At 41.0% G+C, this 23,826-nt stretch overlaps 1 protein-coding gene across 1 annotated transcript in view; it reads left to right on the forward strand.

Moving 5' to 3' along the window:
- Positions 1–16,551: 16,551 nt before the first annotated feature.
- SLC16A9 (solute carrier family 16 member 9) overlaps positions 16,552–23,826 on the forward strand; it is a 53,008-nt gene continuing 45,733 nt past the window's right edge. Inside the window, exon 1 of the mRNA XM_037496332.2 lies at positions 16,552–16,616. The gene's annotated coding sequence lies outside the window, so the exon portion shown is untranslated. The remainder of the gene's footprint in view (positions 16,617–23,826) is intronic.

Here is a 23,826-nt window from a genome sequence, read left to right on the forward strand (position 1 = left end):
AAGAGAGATCATGTCTACCCTTTACTCATACCCCATTTGGCACTGAGTTCTCTTTCCCTGTTTTCTTGATTCCCTCACTTTCTGACACTATCAAAATATAGCTGATACATTTCTGCTTTTTAAAGTTTTTAAAAACAAAAGTCTCTCTGTCCTCTAGACATTTTGAGTTTTGACATTGGATGTACATGATTCACAAAATTCTGATTTCTTCCATGTTGTTTTCCATCTTCTCAGATTTGGCGCAATCATTAATACAAAGTTTCATAAGAGACCTAATGAAGTGTGAAAGGAATCTGAAACCTTTGAGACTTACTATTTAGCTAGCCATTATTTAACCTTTCAGTAGTGTTGTATATTTAACCATAAACCAAATAGAGTCAAACTGAGTATGTGCTGTAATAGAAAATCCTATTTTATTCTATACTATATTGTCAGACCCTTCCTTTTGAATATAAAAGCCACTTCTTGTTGATGTGATGTATTTCTCCCTAATCCCTTCTATTTGGGATTTGTTGGACTTTATTATCAGGTTATTGACAGGGGGTAAAGTCACTCATCTCTTTGGATAATTGTTTCTTCTCCCTGTATGCTTCCAGGCAGTCGACAATGTGGTTAGAAGCATCAACTCTGAAGACAGGCTACTGGGGATCGAATCTTGGCTTCACCTCTTACACTCTTATTATGCCTCTGCTTTCTTAATTACAAAATAAATACTGCTACCATTTGTAGAAGGGATGAAATAAGATGACTGGTACAAAATGCTAGGCACAATGTCTAGCATATAGAAAACCTATAATCCTTGGTGAATTGCTGCGATCAGCACCCTCAGGTGGGAGCAAATGGGATGTGACTCCCTTCAAGTTGAATGTGAGCAAGTCTGTTTTACATCTGGCCTGTTCTAGCCTTCCTTCTTGCACTTAGAAGAACCTCCATTAACCCATCCCATTGGCCCAGAGATGTGATCATATTCTATAAGAACCTAGGCATAGTTTTACACATAAGACTAAACTGGTTAACCCTGCTGCCTTACCTCTGGTTATGAATTTTGGGACTTGACAATTAAAACTAGATATCATAGTGTGACTCAAGGCAGCAAAGGATACATGATAAAAATCCTTTTTTCAATAAATAACCAGGGTCTTAATGTTCCAGTGTTATGACTTTAATTTAAAAGCTCACTTTTACTTAACTCTTGGAAAAGATTCAGCTTCATTTTGCCCAATATGGTGGTGGGCAGCGAGGTCAAAGTATTGAATGAAGCTCGGTTCCTGCACTCATGAGTTCATAGGTTAGTGGGGGAAATGAATAGTCCCCCAATGGTGTGATTGCAGTTGGGGGTATAGTAAAGGATGTTCTTAGGATTCCTATAGCAGCAACTCCTGGGAGCTTGTTAGACAGACAACATGCTAGTTCCCCTGAGACATACTGAATTTAGAACCTGCCTTGTAACAGATCCCCAGTGACTCACACATATGCTGCTGTTAAAGAAGTACCAATATGGAGGGAAGTTCACTGGGATAACTTTTCCCACCATGTGTCCACTGAACAACTATGGACTTCTGGGCAAGTAACCTACCTTTTCTGAGTCTCACACTCCTCCTGCATCAGAATTATAACAAAAAATCAAAAACAGCCTTCAGGGTGTCGCTGATAGCGCAAGGGGTTAAGCACCATGCTATGAAGCAATCCGCAGCCTCTGCAGCATGAGTTTGATCCCCGGCTGACCAGGGAGCAACACACATGGCAAGGCAGACCTCTCCTGTCTTGCCTGCTACTCCCCTCAGCAGTGTATTTTGGTCAATCTGCCTGTTCTGTTCCCCACTCTGCCTCTGGTAAATCCTCTCACCCCCGCATCTCTGGCCTGTACCCCAGCAATTGTATGCATAAATAAATAAATAAATCTTTAAAAATATAAAAAAAAAAAAGGCCTTCAAACTGCTTGCTCTGCATATAACATAGTAATATTGTGAGTGGTAAATGACACTGAAACGTACGTGAAAACACACCACAGAAAGGAGTTATATAAATCTAAGACATTGTCATAAACATCGAGAAGACAGGAAGTAGCTTTATGAGGTAAGGTAATTGTGACTTCCTCTGCTCAATTGGAAAAAGATTATTTTCATAAATGGTGACAATAGCCATGGGATGGTTAGGTTAAGATGTTTTTCCTTGGGTACATCTACTCATACTCCATTTAGCACTGAGTTCTCTTTCCCTGTTTTCTTGATTCCCTCACTTTCTGACACTATCAAAATATAGCTGATACATTTCTGCTTTTTAAGGTTTTTAAAAACAAAAGTCTCTCTGTTCTGTAGACATTTTGTCTTTTGACATTGGATGCACATGATTCACAAAATTCTGATTTCTTCCATGTTGTTTTCCATCTTCTCAGATTTGGCCCAGTCTGAACTGGATGGTGTTTCCTAATTTGACACTAATAGATATGAATTGTCTGGCTGTGTCTGAGTTCAGGTATCTACACACTCTTAACTTTACATTTTTTGGTTATTAACCTAAGTAACCTTGAATCTTTCCCAATTTTGTAGTCCTTTCAAGAAATTATTCTGATTTGAAAACTAAAAAAATGCCTATCAGGATCTTTGTTATTTATGAATGGCAATACTTAGCATTGTGCTGACTGTTTTGCATACAGTGTGTAATTTAACCTGAATTGACAAATCTCTGAAGTATTTCTACTTTACTGATGAAGAGATGCAGACTCAGAGGATTTATGTAAAATGCCCAAATTCACACAGGACATCCTCACAGTTATGACACAGCTAAAAAGTGAGAGAACCAGTAATCTCGATTCTAAACCACCTACTTTTTCTCCTAACCATTCAGTTATTTTGCTTCTACCAAGCTGGAGAATTTAATTATCTTACTGATTCCTCCCTTGAAAGGCAAGTCTTTTGCACCACATTGAAGCATCCACGCATACATGTGTCACAATATATGCAACTTGTTGACTGTCCATTTTGCAGGTGACTTGCTTTTCTAAGGTTTCAGTCTGTAACAAAATTGTATCTGTATTCTCTATTCTTTGAGGCTCATTGATTTGTTTTACCAGATATGAAGTCAGGCTTTGTAAAAGGGAGTCATGGATCATTGTTCTGCATTCAGTATGAAACTTAAAATGATTTTAATGTGAACTTTTAAATAACTGAAAAATCTCAAATACCATTTTGAGGAATTTGTTACCAAAGATCTCACAAGTGATATACTGGTAAGTGTGCCAATTGCTTGAAGACAAGTACCCTACAATTTATGATGCACTTAGTGATTCTAAGCATTTACTTGAATGAAATGACTTACAAGAAAAAATAAAAAATCATTTTTTATTTTTAAAAATAGAAAATCATTTCTCATTAGAATGGCCAATTCATAACTCCGCAGCATGATTAGAATGAGATGTTTCTATAAAGACTAGGGTTAAGGTTTGAGAGATGATCTTAAATGTGTGGTATTTGTGTGGCCACACAGGTGCTGGTTGTTGTTCTGGTAGATCTTTGTTGACTTCATGGGGTGCAGTCCTACTAACTGAGCAAGCTGAGGGCAAGTTGCCACATAAGTCATTCTGGGATCAGCAATGAGCTCAGACTTATTTATAAACTCCCAGGAAAAGCCCCTAAGCACAGTCTGCCATCTGACGTGGGATGATGGCAAGGGAAGATTAGTGTGAGAACATGGCAAGTCTTCGGTGACCCACTGGACCCTTTGGCTGTTCTGCTGGGATGTGGGTACAGACTGTCCTCTGAGGGTTTAGCTCCCCCAACTCCTTTTAAAAGGTTTTATCTCAAAGTAAAGAGAGTGACCTTTTGGATGTTTATAAAGTTTGTACCATGACTTGTACCAGGGAGATCATTTACTCAATAAGTATTTATCAAGTTCCCTCTACCTGTCTGGTAGTGTTATTGGTACAGAGAAATATTGTGGTCATGGAGTGTCTCTTTTGTTGGGTGAGGCAGACAACAGACTGATAAACATAAAAGAATTTCAGATAGTGCTAATAGCTGTGGAGAAAATAGAAAAAAGCAATGAGAGAGTTTATGTGGACGAATAGTATTTTAGCTAGAAGGATCTAAAACATGTCTACTGGGAAGTTAACATTGATGGATAGGGTGTTGGCTATGTGGAGACATGGGAGAAGAGAGAGGACTTCAGATGCAGAGAACAGCAGGTACAAATGTACTGAGGTAGGTAGAAAGAGCTCAACACAACAGTAAGTAGGTCAGTGCGATCACAACTTGGTGAATAACTGGGGAGTTAATTACTTAGGGTTGCTAAAAATTAATGTAATTTCTCTGGCATTTGTCCTACACACAGGCTGGGTAGGAAAATTTCCTCATGGTAGAAACAGAAAGAGAATGTAAGAATCTCCAGTAGTCTGTGTGCCCTTGTAGCAGCACACATCACAACTGGGAGATCAAATTGTTCTAACATGGATTGTGATAATGGTTGCACAATGGTTGTACCAATGCTAAGAATCATTGAATTGTACACTTTCAATAGATGAATCCCCAAGGGTTGCAATTTTTCAATAGTTATTCCATCCAGATCATGTCTGGTCTTTTCTGTAATGTTAGGCAATGCCACTGTTCTACTAGTTGATTTAAATTTAAGGTTGATTTAAATTGAATCAAAAACTACTTTTAGTACAGTTTTTAAAAACCATATCAGTGCTAAAATTGTTTCTGCTGTAGTACTTTTTAATAGCAGTTTTATTGAGATTAAAAACATACACCATACAATTCATCTCTTCAAAGTTTACAATTCAATGATTAGTATTGGGGCCTCCCTGGTGGTGCAGGGGTTAAAGACAGCACTATCAAGCCATTGCCAGCCACTGCAGCATGAGTTTGACCCCAGGCAGGCCAGGGAGCAACCCACATGCACAGGGGACTTCTCCTATCTCACCCGCTGCTCCTCTCAGCGGTGTGTTTCAGTGGATCTGCCTGTTCTGCTCCCCACTCTGTCTGGTGAATCCTCTCACCGCCCCCCACACATCTAGCTTACATCCCGGTTCTTGTATACATAAATAAATCAATTTTTAAAAAATGATTAGTATTGGTACAGAGTTGTGCAACCATTATCACAATCCATTTTAGAACAACTTCATCTCCCTAAAAAGAAACCACGTATGCATTAGTACTCATTAGCAGTTATTCTTCATTTTTCTTCAACTTACCTTCCCCTAAATTCCCATCTCTGTTAGTTGGAGGCAATGTTAATCTGCTTGTTTGTCTCTATAGATTTGACTATTCTGGGAATTTGGTACACATAGAATCATGTAATATATTTATTACTACATATCTGTATGTGTTTATGTATATATATATACATACAATGCTTTGTATGAAAATCTGGCATGAGCATATTAACATACAGATGTAATATAGCCATTTGTGTATGGTTCTGCATGACTAATTAATATTCCATTGTATGATTAACATACTACTATGAACCAGAGACACACTATGGGGGGCGGGGGGCGGGGAAAGGAGGGATTGGGATCAAAATAAGGGGGTTGCATTTGTATGGGGAATATAAAAATAAAAATAAAAAAAAAATATTCCATTGTATGGATAGACTACATTTTATTACATTTTTCCATTCATTAATTGATGAACATTTGCGTGGTTTCTTGATTTTTTGCTGGTATTTTGTAATACTATTGGCCAAAGAATATATTTAAAAATAATCTTGACCAGCCAAAGAAAAGTTGAACTAACAACCTTTCCAAGAATTACATCTAAGTCAGAACTTAATCTTTCAGTACATTGTACATCAGTACATCATTGACACAAGATAGACTCAAGTTGTCTTTGGGGAGAAACATTGTAGAATTGGTTAAACAATACAGAAACATCAGTGTGTTGCGGGTGAGTGTATTACTAAGGAGTGACTCAAATCTATTTGCTAAATGGTTAATTTTAGATTTTTTGGTTTCTGGACTCTTGTTGATTTCCTAGGCTAATTCTCATACTTGCCTATCACTACCAAAGTTCTTGGATGAATTTGAGGAACCTAGATACAGGTTTTGATGAGACATCCTGAAGAGATATTACTTATGATAATTATTCATAATCATTGCACAATTTTCTTTTTTTTTTAAGTTTTTTTTTAAAGATTTATTTATTTATATAAGAGCTAGGGTAAAGGCCAGAGGTGCAGGAGGGTGAGAGAATTCACCAAAGACAGAGCGGGGAGCAGAACAGACAGATGGACCAAGGACACTGCTGAGGAGAGCAGCGGGCGAGGCAGGAGAGGTGTGCCGTGCCATGTGGGTATCTCCCTGGCTGGCCGGGAATCAAACCGGCCCTGCAGAGGCTGTGGACAGCTTCACAGCACAGCGCTCAACGCACTGCACCACCGGGGAGACCCTGTGCGATTTTCAATAGATAGCATTTTCTTCTAACTATGTATAGGAGAGGTAGGATCAGAACCCAAATTATGGCAGGGGGCAGGGTTCTTGGGTATACTCATTTGAAAACAAGCACTCACATAGTACTTAATATATGTTAATCTATTTTAAGCACTTTATCCCACTTAATTCACTAATCTTCACAACTATCATAAAAGGTTGCTATTATTTCCCATTTTACAGCTGAGGAAATAGGTACAGCGAAAATAAGGAACCTTATCAAGATTCAAAACACATAGGTTTTCAGGGTCCATGCTGTCATTGTATATTATTTCTGCCTCTCATTCAACCTGTTGGAATTTCTATTTTGTCATCTGAAAATTACTAGATTTAATGCTATTTGAGTGTGAGGTTGTACCTGCTAATCTCCAAGATCTAATCTAGTTTTAAGACTTTGATTCAAATTCAGCAGTTCAATAGGGAAAGCAAACAAGGCATAAGAAAAAAAAGACAACAAAAACTAGCAGACAAACTATAAATCTGAGACATTCAGCAGGGAAGAGGGAGGGAGAGGGATCAAAACAGGGGAGGGAGGAGCACAAGAGACTATGATGACAGTTCACTGGTGTCTTGGTGGTGGTAATTTTATGGGGATTACACCTAAGAAGAGAATGAACAATGACGTAAATATATATATATATATATATATAAACAAACAATATAAATATATATATATATAAACAAACAAACAAAACCCACAAATTCAGCAGTTCAAAGAAGCATTCATGACCATGTGTGGCTAAGAGATATAACCAAGACACAAAGAATTCTGGGAGTGTTAAAATACCCAGTAGAAGCCTTCAAGGATGACCGGAGGACCAGGTTGAATCAAAGAAAATGTCTGAGGTTATTATTGTTACATGGTGTTGCTAGTTATTGCAGCCTTCACTTGGTGGATGCCAGAATCTTTGTGATCAACCCAAGTATTTGTTCTGTGGGTCATATCACTCTAGATTTAGAAATGTAATGATTTTCTCCAACAGAGTGATGGGTTTGATGGAGGATAATAGGATTGTTGGCAGGACTCAGTGAACTGACTGTACATCTGGGGTTTAATTGATGTTTGCTTGTTGCTGCCAAAGATTCTTACCCCTTCTAATCAACTGTGAGTTTTTGGTTAAGACAAACCTATTTTCAGTGATACTTTAGCATTTACTTTCCTAGGCACCACCACTCACTAAACTGGTGTCAGGTAAGCCTCCCACTTTTTGTTTCTACTACATCTGTTTACTGATTCATGTTCTTACTATCAAACTACAAATCAGAAGCTTTGAGTATGACAAAAGAATCATGTACTTTTTCTAGTTTCAAAAGAACATTTTGGTATCTCTTGTTTATCACTTTAACCTAACCATGTTGCTATAAATATTTTTTTCCTGAGGATTCTTTTCACTTGATTACCTGAGATAGATTTTGTTTTCCTGCCTGGACCTTGAATCATGCATATTAATTACTTTAAAATGCCAGCTATTGTTACATGAAATTATTAATATGAAATATGTTATATTAAGTATTTAATAGTTATTTAGTAGTTATTATTAAAATTATTATATTTAAGCACACATAGGTATTGAGTTTCACTAGGAAGGATTCATATGCATCTTTAAAAAAAGTAGAAGACCCCAGATGTATTCACTTCTATAGCTGGTTGTTTTTATTCTAATTTGGAATAAATCCCAAGTACTTTGATAGAAAAGTTTAAGAAGCTCTACAAACATAGTGCATGGTAGGTATAGAAATAGGCATAACTTTTTATGTGAGTACAGTCTGGGGTGGGGTAGATGGGAGATAATTCATTCATCCTATTAGATTTGTTCTATTAGCAATGATTTCAGTCTGTGTTCACACTCTTATGGGACATGCTTGACTTCCTAAAGGTAAAAATATATATATATATGTACTTAAGGTATAAATATATATAAATACATATACGTACATGTATATGTATGTATGTTTTTGTGTGGATAGATAGGATCTTCTAATCATACCTAACAAATTAAAATTGTAGCATATTGAATAGATATCAGGTGATAATTTTTTCCAAATAAAAAATGTCTACTTGCTGAATGCATGGGGCAAAGAATTTGGACATTCCACAATTTTTGAACTGAATAGACCCTGTACATAGAGTAGAAGTCATGTTTTATCCGCTACATTATATAATGAAGACGAGAAGGCTCAAACTATGTTTTGAACCAAAATATTGTTTGGAGATGTCTAAAACTTTGTTATGTAATACACACAAATCAGACACTTAATCAAAGCATAGTAAAAATACTGGCACACTCATAAAATGATTCAATTTGATGGTCTTATGTTTATTTTAAACTAATGTTCATCTATTCCACCTGTATTTTCACAAGGGGAAACTGGATCCATCGATTCATTTGAACTTACAGCATATCTTGGATAGTAAATCCTTCTCTGGCAATCTATTATCTAATATGGTGATATCGTAGTTCATACAAACTGAATTTATAACATAGCTGATCCTTTATTTTTTATTTTTATTATTATTTTATTTATTATTTATTATTATTATTATTATTTTATTTTTTAATTTTTTTAATTTTTTTGTGGGACCCTCGCCAGTGGCCAGGGAATGAACCAACGCTGCAGAAGCTGCAGGCAGACTTGCAGCCCAGTGCTCAAGCGCTGCGCCACTAGGGGAAGCCCATATCTGATCCTTTAAATGTAAATTAATTATGTTATTGTCTATTTATATAGTGAAACCACAAATTTTACATTTAAAATGTACATCCCATTTTACATTAAAATGTGGAAATTGACCTCAAATTGTTCTAACACACACACTTAAGGAAAATCTACTATATGCCAAGCACTATGTTGGATCTTGGATAAAGCTATGAACAAGCACAGTAAGAGGCCATAGAACCTAGTCTTGCGAATAGGACCCTGGAACCCACACTGCATGTGTTTAACTCCTGAGTCTGCACTTTGATGCCCTCTGGCTTTGGGTAGTCCACTTAACCTAATGAGGCCTTGGTTTCTCATTGTAAAGTGGGTAGCAAGTAGAGAATTCAATGAGACAATGAGACAATGCTTATAAGACAACTGAAGAATTTCAGCGATCTGTTCCAGCAAAACAATTCCTGACAGCCTGTATTCCTGACAGTCTGTCTGGAGGGCAGACTCACAATCCCTGATCTTCTACATTCTTCCCCTTTCTTTAATCTCCTTCCCCTTAATCTCCTTCCCCTTTCCTTTTCCTCCTCCTCTTTAAAACCTATGCTGTGTATCAATAAAAAGGCCAGGATCTTGCTCTTCGGCAGCATCCTGCATTATGTAGCTTGCTCCATTCATTTATTCAACAAATGCTCATTGGGCAAAATTCTAATATGCTGCCAACACTGTGCTCTAGAGAACAGGGCTGAATAGGACAGAACCAGTAACTGTTCCTGGGAGGTACTGGTTCTCTGCTTTTGGGAAATTTAGTTTCATTATACAAATTATACAAATAAACAATAGCATATTACAGATGTCATGAGTCCTACACATGCAGATATATTTGATATTTTGGAAACTGATATATATGAACCTGTAGACTATTTTTGCTTATGACCTTGAAATGATGCAATGTCAGAAACATGTGAAGTGGAAAGTGTACACTCTGTATATACACACAAGAGGACACGCACATTCCATGTAATTTTATGTTTTTCACTCACACTTTCATGAGACTATAGAATAGTGGTTTAGAGTTTGCTTCCCTGTAGCCTGGATTTGTTTTTGTTTTTTTTTTTAAAGTTTTACTTATTTATGCATACAAGAACTTGGGTACAGGCCAGAGGTACAGAGGGGTGAGAGGATTCACCAGAGCTGAGTGGGGAGCAAAACAGGCAGATTGACCTAAATGGACTGCTGAGGGGAGTAGCAGGCAAGACAGGAGAAGTCTACTGAGTCATGTGGGTCGCCTCCCTGGCCTGGGATTGAACTCATGCTGCAGTAACTGAGGATTGCTTCATAGCACTGACACTTAGCCCCTTGCACCCCCAGGGAGGCCATGTAGCATGGATTTGAATCCCAGTCTATATACTTCATTAGCTGTGTGACTGGTGGAAAATTGTTTAAATGCTTCCTAGCTCATTTTTATGAGCAGCAGAACATGACTGATGATAATAGCACCTGCTTTTTAGGTCTACTGTGAGCCTTAGATGAGTTAATATATATGATAATGTTGTAGAGCAACCCCGATACAAAACGGGGTGCCTGACTGTGGGTCCTTACCCGCGTGCTTAAAAGGACTTATCAATGCTCTACTGCAGGCACACGTGAAAGGTTAATAAAAGGTTTATTTACAAGGGAAGGGGAAATGAGGAAATGTACAGCTCTGGGAGAAAAGTGGGAGACAAAGTTTTAAATGAGTCCTACCCAATCCGCCAATCAGGAATCCCAAAATGGCGCTCTCAGAGTTCGCCGCCAGCCAGGAGCGGTGAAGCCAGGAGGCGAGCGATCGCGAGCCAGAGAGAGAGCCCAAGGCCCACGTGTTTGGTTTTTATATCCAACCTGGCTGCCCAACTCCACCCTCAGGTCCCAGCCACCCTCCCTTGGTGGTGATGGGATTTGTCTTTCCCAGAGTCTTGATGGCTTTAGTCTGGAGTGGGGGTGGGGGCCACAGAGCCTGTATGGGATTAACTCAGGACATCATTTCCCCCTAACAATTATATCTATATATTAGATAATATATATCAGTCCTTAGTGCAGAGCTTTTACTAGCCTTGAGTCATTGTTGCAAGGTGGAGTGGGGAAAATACAGACTGAGCAATCAGTCATACTGTTAGGGGGAAATGATGTCCTGAGCTAATTCATACAGGCTTTGTGGATTCCACCCCCACTCCAGACCAAAGCCATCAAGATGTTGGAAATGACAAATCCCATCATCACAAAAGGGAGGGTTGCTGGGACCTGAGGGCAGAGCTAAGCTGCTAGGGTTGGTATAAAATGAGACACGTGGGCCTTGGGTCTCTGTCTCTTGGCTTCACGGCTCTTGGCTCGCTGCCACCTCTTAGCGTGCCATTGGGATTCCAGGTCAGCGGAACGGGTAGGACGCATTTAAGACTTTATCTCCCTCTTTTCTCCCTGAGTTGTACATTTCCTCATTTCTCCATTCCCTTGTAAATAAACCTTTTATTAACCTTTTGTATGTGCCTGCAGTTGAGTATTAATAAGTCCCTTTTAAGCGTGCAGGTGAGGATCCACAGTCAGGCAACCTGGGTTTTATACTGGCATTGCCCTGTAACAATACCAGGGTCTGAATCCTATCCTATCACCTACTGGTTGAGTGACTCAGCAAGTAACTTAAGCTCTCTGAAATTTAGTCTCCTCATCTGTGAAGTGGAGATAATAAGACTGAAATGTAGGTCTGCTACTCCTAAGTGGCCTGTTCAGCCATTTTGTCACCTATAGTTCTAAATCCTAAGCAAAGTCAAAATGGCCTGGTTGGTTAGGTACAGGAGCCCACGCCTGCAAGGTGCCCTTCAAATCAAACAAGAGCACAAAGCTGAATCACGCTGGGAAGGCTATGCATCATGAAGTATGACCCAGAACACCAAGGGGGCTGAGGACTGATGTACAACAAGGCACCACAAAAGCTGATTAGTGGAACGCCTTGTTCCACTGATAAGATTAAAACCATGGCTGGGGAATTAGGGTGTGATCTCCATGACAATTCTGAGACATCAAGCAGATGAGAAGTGCCTGGAGGGCAGACTCACAATCCCTGATCTTCTACATTCTTCCCCTTTCTTTAATCTCCTTCCCCTTAATCTCCTTCCCCTTTCCTTTTCCTCCTCCCCTTTAAAACCTATGCTGTGTATCAATAAAAAGGCCAGGATCTTGCTCTTCGGCAGCATCCTGCATTATGTAGCTTGCTCCAAGACTCCTTTTCTTTATCAGTGTGGTGTTGCCCAATGCAACAACACTTAAATACATGAGACTGCTTTGAGGGGTAATTGAAACAGCCTATTCCTTGGTAATTACCAGGCACTCAAAGAAAACATTTTTTCCCTTTCCCCCTTCCCCTAAGATTAAAAATCATTTAAGTCAGGACATGAAAAACATTAAACAATATTCTAGAGAATTGCAAGTAAAAATACAATATAGTATGTCTTTAAGGCCATTTTTAACATTTGGAAATGTGTGCTTTTAAATAAAAGCTCTACAAATATAAAAGGGAATGATTTATTCACTTCTATTGTTTTCTGGTCTTTTATCAGCTAGAGAATGAGAGAATGAAAGTTAATTAATGCAGTGATTGTTAGATCTCTGAGTTAACTGCTATAAAAACCTCTAAATTAAATTCTCTTTATAAACAAACTTTCACTTCAAAGTACAGTGTCTTTGTAGCTGTGCTGTCATTCATAATCAGGGGTGGGAGGGGTGGGCAGGGAAAACATAAGAAAAGAGACCTGCCTTGGGTGCAATAAGTCAGGAAGGAAAGTCTGGATCAGCTACTCAGGTGCCCATGCAATGTCATGTCCTCCCCCAGATGTCCGACGTCTTCCACTGGTCTCCATATTTCTGCTTCCTTGTAAGGATGAGGACTGAAGAGCAATTTTAAATTAGTTTTTCTGTCTTATTCTCTAAAATACAAAGCAGATGGTCTGAGAGGAAACCTTAAAATATTTCACAAATTGGGCCTCCTTGGTGGTGCAAGGGGTTAAGTCTCAGCACTATGAAGCTATTGACAGCTACTGCCACTGTGGGCATGAGTTTGATCCCTGGCCAGAGAGCTAACCCACATGGCGCGGCAGACCTCTCCTGTCTCGCCCACTGCTCCCTCAGCAGTGTATTGCAGTAGATCTGCAGATATTGCTCTCCACTCTGTCTCTGGTGAATCCTCTCTCTCTCTCTCTCTCTCTCTCTCACACACACACACACACACACACACGCACGCACACCCCTCTGGCCTACACCCCAGCTCTTGTATGCATAAATAAAAACAATAGTCTTAAAAAAAATTCACAAATCACTAACTTGTTAGTAGATGTTCCATAATAATACAAGACAAAGGGTGTCAGCAGTATATAAATTTTTTTTAAATGCATTGTCTTAGATTTTGTCCCAAGAAAGACGCATTTAAAGCCAGCTTATTTAATGACCTGCCTTTTTTTCTCTGTCTTGTTGAAAGTACATCTACCTCTGGGTCCAAGAAAGAATCAAGGGCAGGGGCTGCAGAGAACTGTGAAGTCAGCAATATTGAATTTATCTGGCTGTCCCATCTCACAAGCACACATGCATCTTTGTGTCACTGGGAATGAAACTCTGGAAAGTAGGGAGGTGTTTAAAGTCCTGTCTCTGCCAACCTGCCCCCCACCCCCTCAAGGGTTTGTGGGGTGGGGGTTTGATCTGGAACACATCCCTGGCTTCTCTGGGTCAAATTCCATTCATAGGTAAAGCATCCGGGTTGGACTAGATTTCTGAGTTCTTTTGCACATCTAAATGTTCTGCTGAGGTGTGACTGAACAATGAACCTTCACAAGGGGGTGGTAGCAATTTTCACATTCCAGTCTGGAAACAGTTCCCTAAGCATTGTGGCCACTGGCCCCATAGCAGCTTAACTTCAGCTGCCTAAGCCTCCCTAAGGCTTTGGGCTGCCTTCTGCCCATTTCATCTAGTCTGGTCCCATAGCCATTTGAGATTTTGGCTCCTGAGATCTGGTCTTATGCTAAAGCTGGGAGTAGGATATGTGTGATGACAAGCTCATTTTCAGTTCTTAGCTGGTAGGTAGGTACAAACTAGCCTGAGGGGATATGGGAATGTTGATCACATACACTCTATATAAATCTGGAAAAACTTGGCAGAAATGAGATCAAGGACACGGCAATTTCAGAAATCAGTTAGTGGACCTAGAAATATTTTTTTAAGCAGTATATCGTCATCTCCTAAATCAATTTCACATACATTGATTGGTTCAACCAAACATCAAGATATGTGCTCTTGTGGTCAGGAGATATTTGGATCAAAGAAAAAACCTAGGGCCTCTCTGGTGGCGCAAGGGGTTAAGACACAACCTATGAAGCTATCAGCAGCCACTGCAGCACGAGTTAGATTTCTGGCCAGGGAGGTGACCCACATGGGGCAGCAGACCTCTCCTGGCTCACCTGCTTCTCCTCTCAGTGATGCCGGTGGAACTCGTGGTAAAGCCGCAGCAGTTGTTACACATGCCGGCATCATCAGCAGTGTATTTCAGTCAATCTGCCTGTTATGTTTCCCACTCTGGTGAATTCTTTCACCCCCCCACACCTCTGGCCTATATCCCAGTTCTTGTATGCATAAATAAATAAAATTTTAAAAAAGAATAAGAAAAAACTTTTAAAAATATCTTTTATTAAAACATATAGTGAAAAGTACACCATTATCCATTTATAGGTAAATATGTTAATACAAAGTGAACACACTTGAATAACTACCACAAACCAGGTCAAAATGAGAGTAGGATGAAAAGCCCCTATTATGTCTTATCTCTTCCCAGAAATAAATGTTTGATGGTGTTGACAGTATCATTAACATCATTTCTCCATTTTTCTGGAATCATCTTCCTCTTATATTTACTATTACTTAACCCCCACCCCCCAGTCCCAGTCTTCCCTGTTTTAGAATAAAACAAAAATGATTATCAACTAGCACTGACCATTCTCTTCCCTATAACCTGAAAGTCAATAAATTGGGTAAGAATGGATGGTATGGGGGGACAAAAATGATGATGACCTGCATGATTTCTGTAACACAACTTCACATGTGTGGTCGAGTTCCACAGTTTTTGTGCTTGTTTTGTTTTTAACTCTCTTCTCACATTGGCTGATGCAGGCAAGATTCTTGGAATTTCATTCTCATTTTATAGATGTGTAAATCAAGGTCCAGAAAGTTAGGGAACTTAATCTTGTCTTCAAAAATCAACCCTTTGCAAACTGTAAGGTCTTGGTTTTGGTCGGAACCGAGGCATTCAGTGTACAAAGGCGGCTTCTCATCCTGTGGTAGGTGGCCCTTTGAGAAGCTAGTGGGAGGTATGATGCCCCTTCCCAGAAATATGTATACACAGAAGAACTCAAAAAGGACATGGCATTTCAGGAGGTCCTGCATTCTGCCAGTCACTGGCACCTGTGGAATGTCCCCAGTCTGCTGCAGTCGATAATGTACCCATCCATCTCAGCGCTCACGCCGTTCGTTGCCTTACAGTGCAGGACAGGGGTGCACTGTTAGTGCCATCCACCTGTCCGGCAGACTGAACTTGCTTAGCTGCAGCCTCTTTCCCTCAACACGCCGTGTGCACAGTGAGGGCCCCCTCCTTTCCCCTGTTGCTGTCACAAAGGACAGCACTTGGCATCCTCATTCCTTACAGCCCAAGAGCACCGACTCCACAAAGTTCTGGTACCCGTCTCTCCGGGATCTCTGCCAGCTGGTCCACAGCTCCGGCCAGGAGGGCACCCCACGAGCGCACCCCAGGAGCCAGGGAGATTAGGGGCGGTTCGCCCTCATATTTAGACCCCTACTCTCCCGAAATGATCACGGTCCTTCGCGCAGCTCGCTGGGGGCCCCTGGGGCGCAGCGGGGCGGCGGAACGCGCTCCAGGGCGCACGGAGAGAGCGCCTGGCGGGCGGTGCCCAAGTCTCCAGCTGCCTTGGTGGCTCCGGGACCCGCCGAGGCCGGGGCTCCAACAGTGTCCTCCCTTCGGCTGGCTGGGTCTGGCCCGGCCCGGCCCGGAGCCTCTAGAGCAGGCGCAGCGCCCCTACCGCCCATTTTCCGCCTCCATCTCCTCTCCACCTCCCCCCACCGCCGCCCCCCCGCCCCGGCCCAGCCACCCGCGCAGTCACAACCGGTTCAGACTGGCCAGAGTGCCCCGTAAAGAGGAGAGACCGGGGAAAAACAGTGGGAATAACTTCCCAGGGTGGAGGAGGCGAGAGAGGTGGAGCCCAGAGCAGGGGGCCGGCCGGCTCCCTCCCTCCATGTGGCCGCGCCGCCGCGGGGTACGGCGGGGGCAGAGGGCGACGGCTCCCGGGGCAGCACATAGCGGGACCGATTGCCCAATACTCCGGCCAGGGCCTGGCCCGGGATAAATAGCCGCCAGCCCGGCCGGGCCGCGGTCCCCACCGCACCACCCGCCCGGCCAGCCCGGGGCTCTGTGCCCTGTGCCGCGCCCCGGAGCCCATCGCCGAGGCCGGCAACTCAGGTAAAGGTTGGAGCTCGCGGGGAGGGTCTCAAGGGTCGGCGGCCACCCGCGCCTCCTCACCTCCTGGAAGCGAGAAGTAACTCCTGAGAGTCTGAGCCGGAGGTGGCAGCGGCTGTCACCAGTGGCCGAGCTTCTTGGAACCGGGTTCTTGTTTCCTGGGTGTGCCTGGAGCTGAGTGCCCTTGGTGCTCTCGTGCCCACTCGTCGACACCCCACTTTTGATGGGGTGCTTTTACGCCATAGGCAGATTTTCCCGGGAATCTGAGAACTGCATTTTGCACGGAGCTGGGGTGGCAGGAGGGAGAGGTGGAGGAGAGAGCGCGCGTGAGACAGCTGACTTAGCGGGTTCTGGAGGAGGGAGGACTGCACCCCAGAAGAGCTCAGGGTGGAGTTCTGCCCCGAGACAGTTGTGGGGCTGCTAGTGGCAGAGCAGAACTTGGGGCAGGGATGCGACCAAGGTGGGCCCCTGTTCCCCAGAGATATTAATCTCCATGAGTCCTGGGGGGGAGTTGGTGCACGCGGGGAGGGTTAGGGCGCCGATTGTGCTCCTGGGCTGCGAGGAAAGCCGCGCCCGGGGCTGGCAGATTCTGCCCAACCTTGCCAAGTTCAGCACCACTTGGTCAAGCCCGGGGCGAGCGCCTGAGCCCAGCGCCCGCGACCGCCGCGGAAAGCGTTGTCACCTCCGCGGCCTGGACGCGATGCGGGAACTTGGGAAGGTTTGGTACTAACCACTTTATCCTTGGCTCGCTCCTAGTCACCTAGTCTGGCTTCATCAGCGCGCAGAGGCTTTGAGAGAGCTCATAACCAATAAAACACTAGGTCATCCAAAACAAATCAATGTTTCTTGGGATGCGACGCCTGTCTAGCGCAGGTCAGTCCACTCTGGAGTTTAAACAGGATTTACACTAAATATATCACTTAATTACTTATATAGTAAGTTACTTAATATGACAAACTTCGTACTGTTTTCCTGGGTTACGGGTAGTTGGGTGTAATTTTTTAAACTCTTGATTACTTCATAGTAAATCAGATTGCAGATAGATTCCTCACCCCCAAAGTAGGATTTTTACTTGTTCCATGGACTTCCCTTTATTTGGTATGTCCTAACAGTTCCTTAATTTGGGTTGTTTTTAGCTATAAAAAATGCTGGCTGGTTCAGACAGAGAAGAGGACACTAGAGAGAATTCTGAAATGAAGGCACAGATTATGCATTAAACAATTAAAAAATATATGTAAATTTTTAAAAATTTTTGCTTTTAAAAAATATGTGAATGCAGACAATAGGATTGGTATCCATATCATTGCCAGAGTTAAGTTTTTTTGTAAGGCCCAGGGAAGTAGAAATTACTTAATAAAATAGTTTAATCCATAAAATTTAATCTGGAATTTTGCAACAACTCATACTTTTAGCACCACTGACTGCCTAAGACTATCCTTTTCTGTTTCATCCCTTTTGTGTATACCTGAGTGGGGCACCAAGAACCTTTCATATCTTTATGATGAATACACGGAAGAACCAAAGTTATGGGGTGTAATATCAGGACCTTAGGAAATCTTTTCTGACTTTTGACTTTGCAAAAATGGTAGTGATGTTGCATTGGTTGTTATCTGAATCTGTATCTGAGCAGATCGTGGTGCTTTAGGTGATCATAAAAATAGAACTAGAGAATGACCATTAGACACATGTGGTCAGATTTTCAAGCTTTACTTCCTTACCCCAGTCTTTTAAATTCCCAAATTTTTAGTATTTTTCTAAAGTGAGATATCTCTTGAACTTAATCCATGGAATGAATATAGGTGTAGAGGGTCAGTGGGAGGGCAGAAAAGAAAATGTCTTGCTTGTCTAACTACAACTTTCTAAGAAAATATCACCCAGTGGTATCAATTTTAATTAAAGATTAGAACAATGTGTATAGTTTGATCTAGCTGGTCTTCTCTTTGGGAGTGTTTTTATGGATACCAGTGTAGTCCCTGTACATAATGATATTGAACTAAGGTTAATATTGACTTCAAGGAAAGAACACATGGTTCCCGCTTTCAGAGTTTAGTCTAGTGGGAAAGATAGGAATATTTACAAATATCTACAACACAAGATAATATAAACGGAATCATGACAGCAACATCAATTGTGTGCAGTTAAATTGGCAGAGAAAAGAAGAGGTTGATCCAAGGTTAAGAACTGAGAAAAGCTTTGTAGTAGCTGTAGCATTTGAACTGGCACTTGAAGGAAGAGGATTTCCTTCATGGTGAGGCTCATTGGATCAAGGGTATAGCAGAGTGGTACTGTTGTCGGGTTTATTCAAAGGAATCAGGTCAGCTTGGATTGGCTAGTTTCTGTAATTTAAGATTAAGACTGGGAGATAGGGTTGGGTTAGATTTTGGGGAATATGACAAACCATGCAAAATGATTACCACAATAAATTTGGTTAATATCTATCACTGTGTATAGCTACAAATTTTATTTTTGATGATAAGAGCTTTTGAGATGTACTCTCTTAACTTTCAAATATAGTAGTTCCCCCTACCTGGAGACAAAAACATTCCAAGATCCCCCCTACCCCAATGGATACATGAAACTGTAGCTAGTATAGAACCCCTGTTTTTCTTGTAATACATACCTATGATAAAGTTTAATTTATAAATTAGGCATGGTTAGTGATTAACAATAATAAAACAACATTAGTACTGTAATAAAAGTTATATGGATGGGGGCTCTCTCTCAAGATATCTTATTGTATGTAATATTTTGCCACCATTGTTAATCATGGGTAACTGAAACCTCAGTGAAATTGCAGAAAAGGGAGTTACTACTACTGCATATTATACTGTGTTACTTATAGTTATTGTGTATATTACCCATTATTCTCATTAATTTTATTTACAGATTCAATGATGGGACATATTCCAATGTATGTGTGTTGTGTATACTTATGCATACACACACACACATACATATATTATAATCCCATACTTTTAATAATCCACCCAAAAGAAACTCCTAAACAGTTTGAGATGAGTGGGGATATGAGCTGAGAAAACCATTAGCAAATATGACAGCATGAAATACAAAGACTGGACTGCCAGATTCTCTATAAGAGTGTCAATTCAAATATAATTCTTATTATTCCCAATACATCTGCCAAATGCACCAGATTGTTTTTTCATTTCAGCATCCTATATATGTTGCCATGAGTCCTGATTTTTTTTTTTAATATTTAACAGGACAGGTTTATTATAAAAAGGGTAAAAAGGGAAGGGAAGTAGGGGATACTTGCACGGACACAAGCGGGAAGAAAGAGCTGCCTCTAAACTGGGCAGGTTTGTTACAAGAAGAGGCCTGCATAGTCACAGGAGGGCAGCCTTGGGAGAGCTGCCTCTGCTGCTTTGCAAAGGGAGAAGGTTGAAGAGAAGCACCTGCATAGTTGCAGGCAGGCAGGAGCCCTACTGCTGTCTTGATTTTTTAAATTCAGAAAGTGACATAGCAAATGTACTAATTTGTACATGATACACTAACATGTGTATTCAGACAACAGAGTGCATTCTACATAATCACATGGGAATTATACAAAACACACATTAAGCAAAAGAACACAGTTAAATAGTTAGCATCATCACAGATTTCTTCACCAGAATACTATTTAGGCCAGTGGAGAAAATGTGCCCATTCAATGAGGGCCAATGTTACTCAGTTGCAGCTAATTATTACATAACAATGAGGGTCCTGCATTGCCAAATCCTCTGATTTTCATGAGAATTCAGAAATTCTAATTTTTATGTAAAATTTCCCAATTTTGTAAGAATGGCAATTCACTTACAATTGCTTAAAAACAATTGGGTGGGTCAAAAACAAAAGACTTTTGGAAACCAAGAGATCAGATTTGGCTTGAGTATTGCCACTTTGCTAGATGATTTCCACGGTTCCTTCAGGCTTCAGACTTACATGATCCAGACTCAATTTGTCTTATCTCTAACCCGTTTCTTCCCCTTTGCTAAAACATATTCATTCCAGTGCTCACCATTCTTTAAATTATGATACCTTTTGGAGGAGCTCTTTGGTAAGTAATGGACTATGATAAATCTATAAGGCCTTAAGGTCAAACAAAGTCCTTTTTACATAGCCCTGCTATTGATATAATTCAGAGGCCCCAGCAGTTAATTACTTGTGCTAATTATCCCTTTCAGGGACAATTTGTGAGGTTTAATTCCGGACCCAGTGCTGTTTCGATAAACATTTTCCTTCCTGCTCCTCCTCCTCACCCCAATGTGAGATAATAACCAGTTGGAAAATTGATCCTTGGTTTCCATTTGGACAAGGTGTATATTGTGACTTATGGTGTTCAGACAAAGAAATCTTTATCACTTTCACTTGGCAAGATTTTACCATGTAGTCTGCTTTTCTTTCTAAACAGAGCTGTCTGGAGATGTTCTTGAATTGTAGCTAGTTGAATTAGTTAAGGGTTTGGCTGTTAAATGAGTTGTGTTAATACAGTGGTGTAAGTTTTTTTTTTTTTTGAAGCATATTTATATGGATCCAAGCAATTAAATTAAAGCAAAAGTAATGGATTATGTATAATTCCAATCCTAAATTATTTTGATTAACTCTGATTCCTTGGGGAACTGTGCCATGAAATTTTTTTAAAGATTTATTTCTATTAATTTATGCATATAAGAACTGGGGTCTAGGTCAGAGGTGCAGGGGGTAAGAGGATTCACCAGAGACAGTAGGGAATAGAAAAGGCAGATCCACTGAAATACACTGCTGAGGGGAGCAGTAGGTGAGTCAGGAGAGGTCTGCTGTGCCATGTGGGTTAGCTCCCTGGCTGGGGATTGACCTCATGCACAGCAGTGCTTGATGGTAGCTTCATAGGGCTGAGACTTTAACCCCTGCGCCACCAGGGAGACCCTGAAATTCTTTAGTATACTTTTTTCAAGCTGGGTTTCTGGGATTTGACCGACTGATGTAGTCTTCACTTTACATCAGTGAGTTATTTTATAAATGAGTGAGTTTGATTTTAACTGAAAAGTTCTGAGGAAATACTGGCAGTAGAAAGGAAGACTCTGAGTAAACAAACAAAACTAGAATGACATGTTTGGAGAAAGCACTTACCTTATTGTGACTGAGCTAACTGCAAGAGGACAAACAGGGCTCTGAATGGCAGTTCTGAGCTGCAGTTTGTTCTTGTCTTGGCTCCAATGACAAGTCAGGTCTCCTTTGCACAGAAGCAAGTATGTTCACCAGCACTAGATATTTAACGTTTTTTTTTTTTTTTTAAGATTTATTTATTTTATGTGTACAAGAACTGGAGTACAGGCCAGACGTGTGTGTGGGGGCGGGTGAGAGGATCCACAGAGACAGAGTGGAGAACAGAACAGGCAGACTGAATGAAATACACTGCTGAGGGGAGCAGCGGGCGAGTCAGGAGAGGTCAACTGCGCCATGTGTATCACCTCCCTGACTGGGGATCAAACTTGTGCTGCAGTGGCTGCGGGTAGATTCAAAGTGCGTCTTACCCTTGTGCCACCAGGGAGGCCCCAGATGTTTAAGATTTAAAACCAAATCTGAAAGAATGAGGTAATTACCTGGCTACACAAGATATACCATCTCATGTTATATTGATAAAATATTTAACTTTAAAAAATCAATCTCTTTATTTTACCCTGTAGTTGACTAGTCATTAAGAGTCAGTGATGGAAGCTGGCTCTAAGCTCTTGCAGGGAGTGCCCACATCTTCTCTCTGCAATAACTTCTAAATGATTCAGTTATTTTGTTAAGTGAAATATATTGATTAATCATTTTAATGGACAGAATATTTAGGCAAGTAGGTTTTCTTTGCATTCATTCATTTCATTAACATTTGTTGAATTTTACTATGTGCCAAGCACACTTCTTTGTGCTAGTGATGCATGATTGCCATGCATATTAGACTCTCTCACAAATAATAATAGATTGTGATAAATGTTATAATAGCAAGATTTCTGAAATTGGTATGAGACATTAGAGGGGGACTGACTAACTGTTGGTGAGTTTCAAGGGTGAAAATCAGTTTGTTAGTAGGCAAGTTGAAAAAAGGCATTAGAGCCACTTCTAGCAGCTGGTTTGGACTGAAGAGTCAAAGGCATGGGGTAAGGAAAGGGCAGGGATTGAGTGCTGAATTGTGACAGTGACTTGGGAACACAGATTTGTGGGTCTTCTTCTCGGAAACTGTCCAAAACTTGGTTTTGGGACATTCAAATCAGATTACTAGCTGGGTATTAAAAGACCTATATATCTAATAGCATATGGACAAAATGTGGATTTGTAAAACCTTCTAAAATTTTAAATTTTTATTATAATTTTTTAAAAAGATTTTTATTTATTTATGCATGCAAGAGCTGGGGTACAAGCCAGAGGTGTGTGTGGCGGGGGGAGGGTAGAGGAGTCACCAGGCACAGACTGGGGAACAGAACAGGCAGATTAACTGAAATACACTGCTGAGGGGAGCAGCAGGTGAGTCAGGAGAGGCCTGCTGTGCCATGTGGGTAGCTCCCTGGCTGGGGATCAAACTCATGCTGCAGTGGCTCCTGATAGCTTCCTAGTGCTGTGTCTTAACCCCTTGCACCACCAGGGAGGCCCTTTACTTATAATTTTTCAACAAGAAAAAAACAAAGAAGAGAGAGGTAAACTGTGTCAAGACAGGGTGTACTGACTGAGTGCTGAGAAAGTATGGGACACCATAGTGACAGCTTTGTTGCTAGGTTTGGATGCATGGACTCTAGAAATCATTACATTGACTGTGATGAAGAAATGAGAAAGCAGAGGCAGGGAGAGTACTCTTTCAAGTTATTTTAAAGAAAACATGTATAAGATGCAACAGTAACAATGTCTACAAACATTTACTGTATGTCAAGCATCACACTTAGTGCTTCCTAGGGATTAATGCCGGTTTCTTGTAAAAATCCTGAGGAAGGAGGTTTTACTATTCCTATTATATAGATGAAGAAACTGAGAAGGCTGGGAAGTCACCTGAAGTCACACAGCTGATAGCAGAGCCTCAACTCTGTGCCCAGGAGAAATTACTGCATTGTCCAAGTTCTAGATCAGGGACCACGCATTGTTTCCAACTGTGACTCAGAGTAAGTTGTAGTTTACAGTATGACCCAGCATATGTGTAAACACTGAAGCAGAGTTTCTCAGAATAGTACTTAACCTTTACCACCATACAGGAAGCGTT

The sequence above is a fragment of the Talpa occidentalis genome, unplaced genomic scaffold (assembly GCF_014898055.3).
Source record: "Talpa occidentalis isolate TD23 unplaced genomic scaffold, MPIMG_talOcc4v2.1 talOcc4.8, whole genome shotgun sequence".
Taxonomy (NCBI): domain Eukaryota; kingdom Metazoa; phylum Chordata; class Mammalia; order Eulipotyphla; family Talpidae; genus Talpa; species Talpa occidentalis.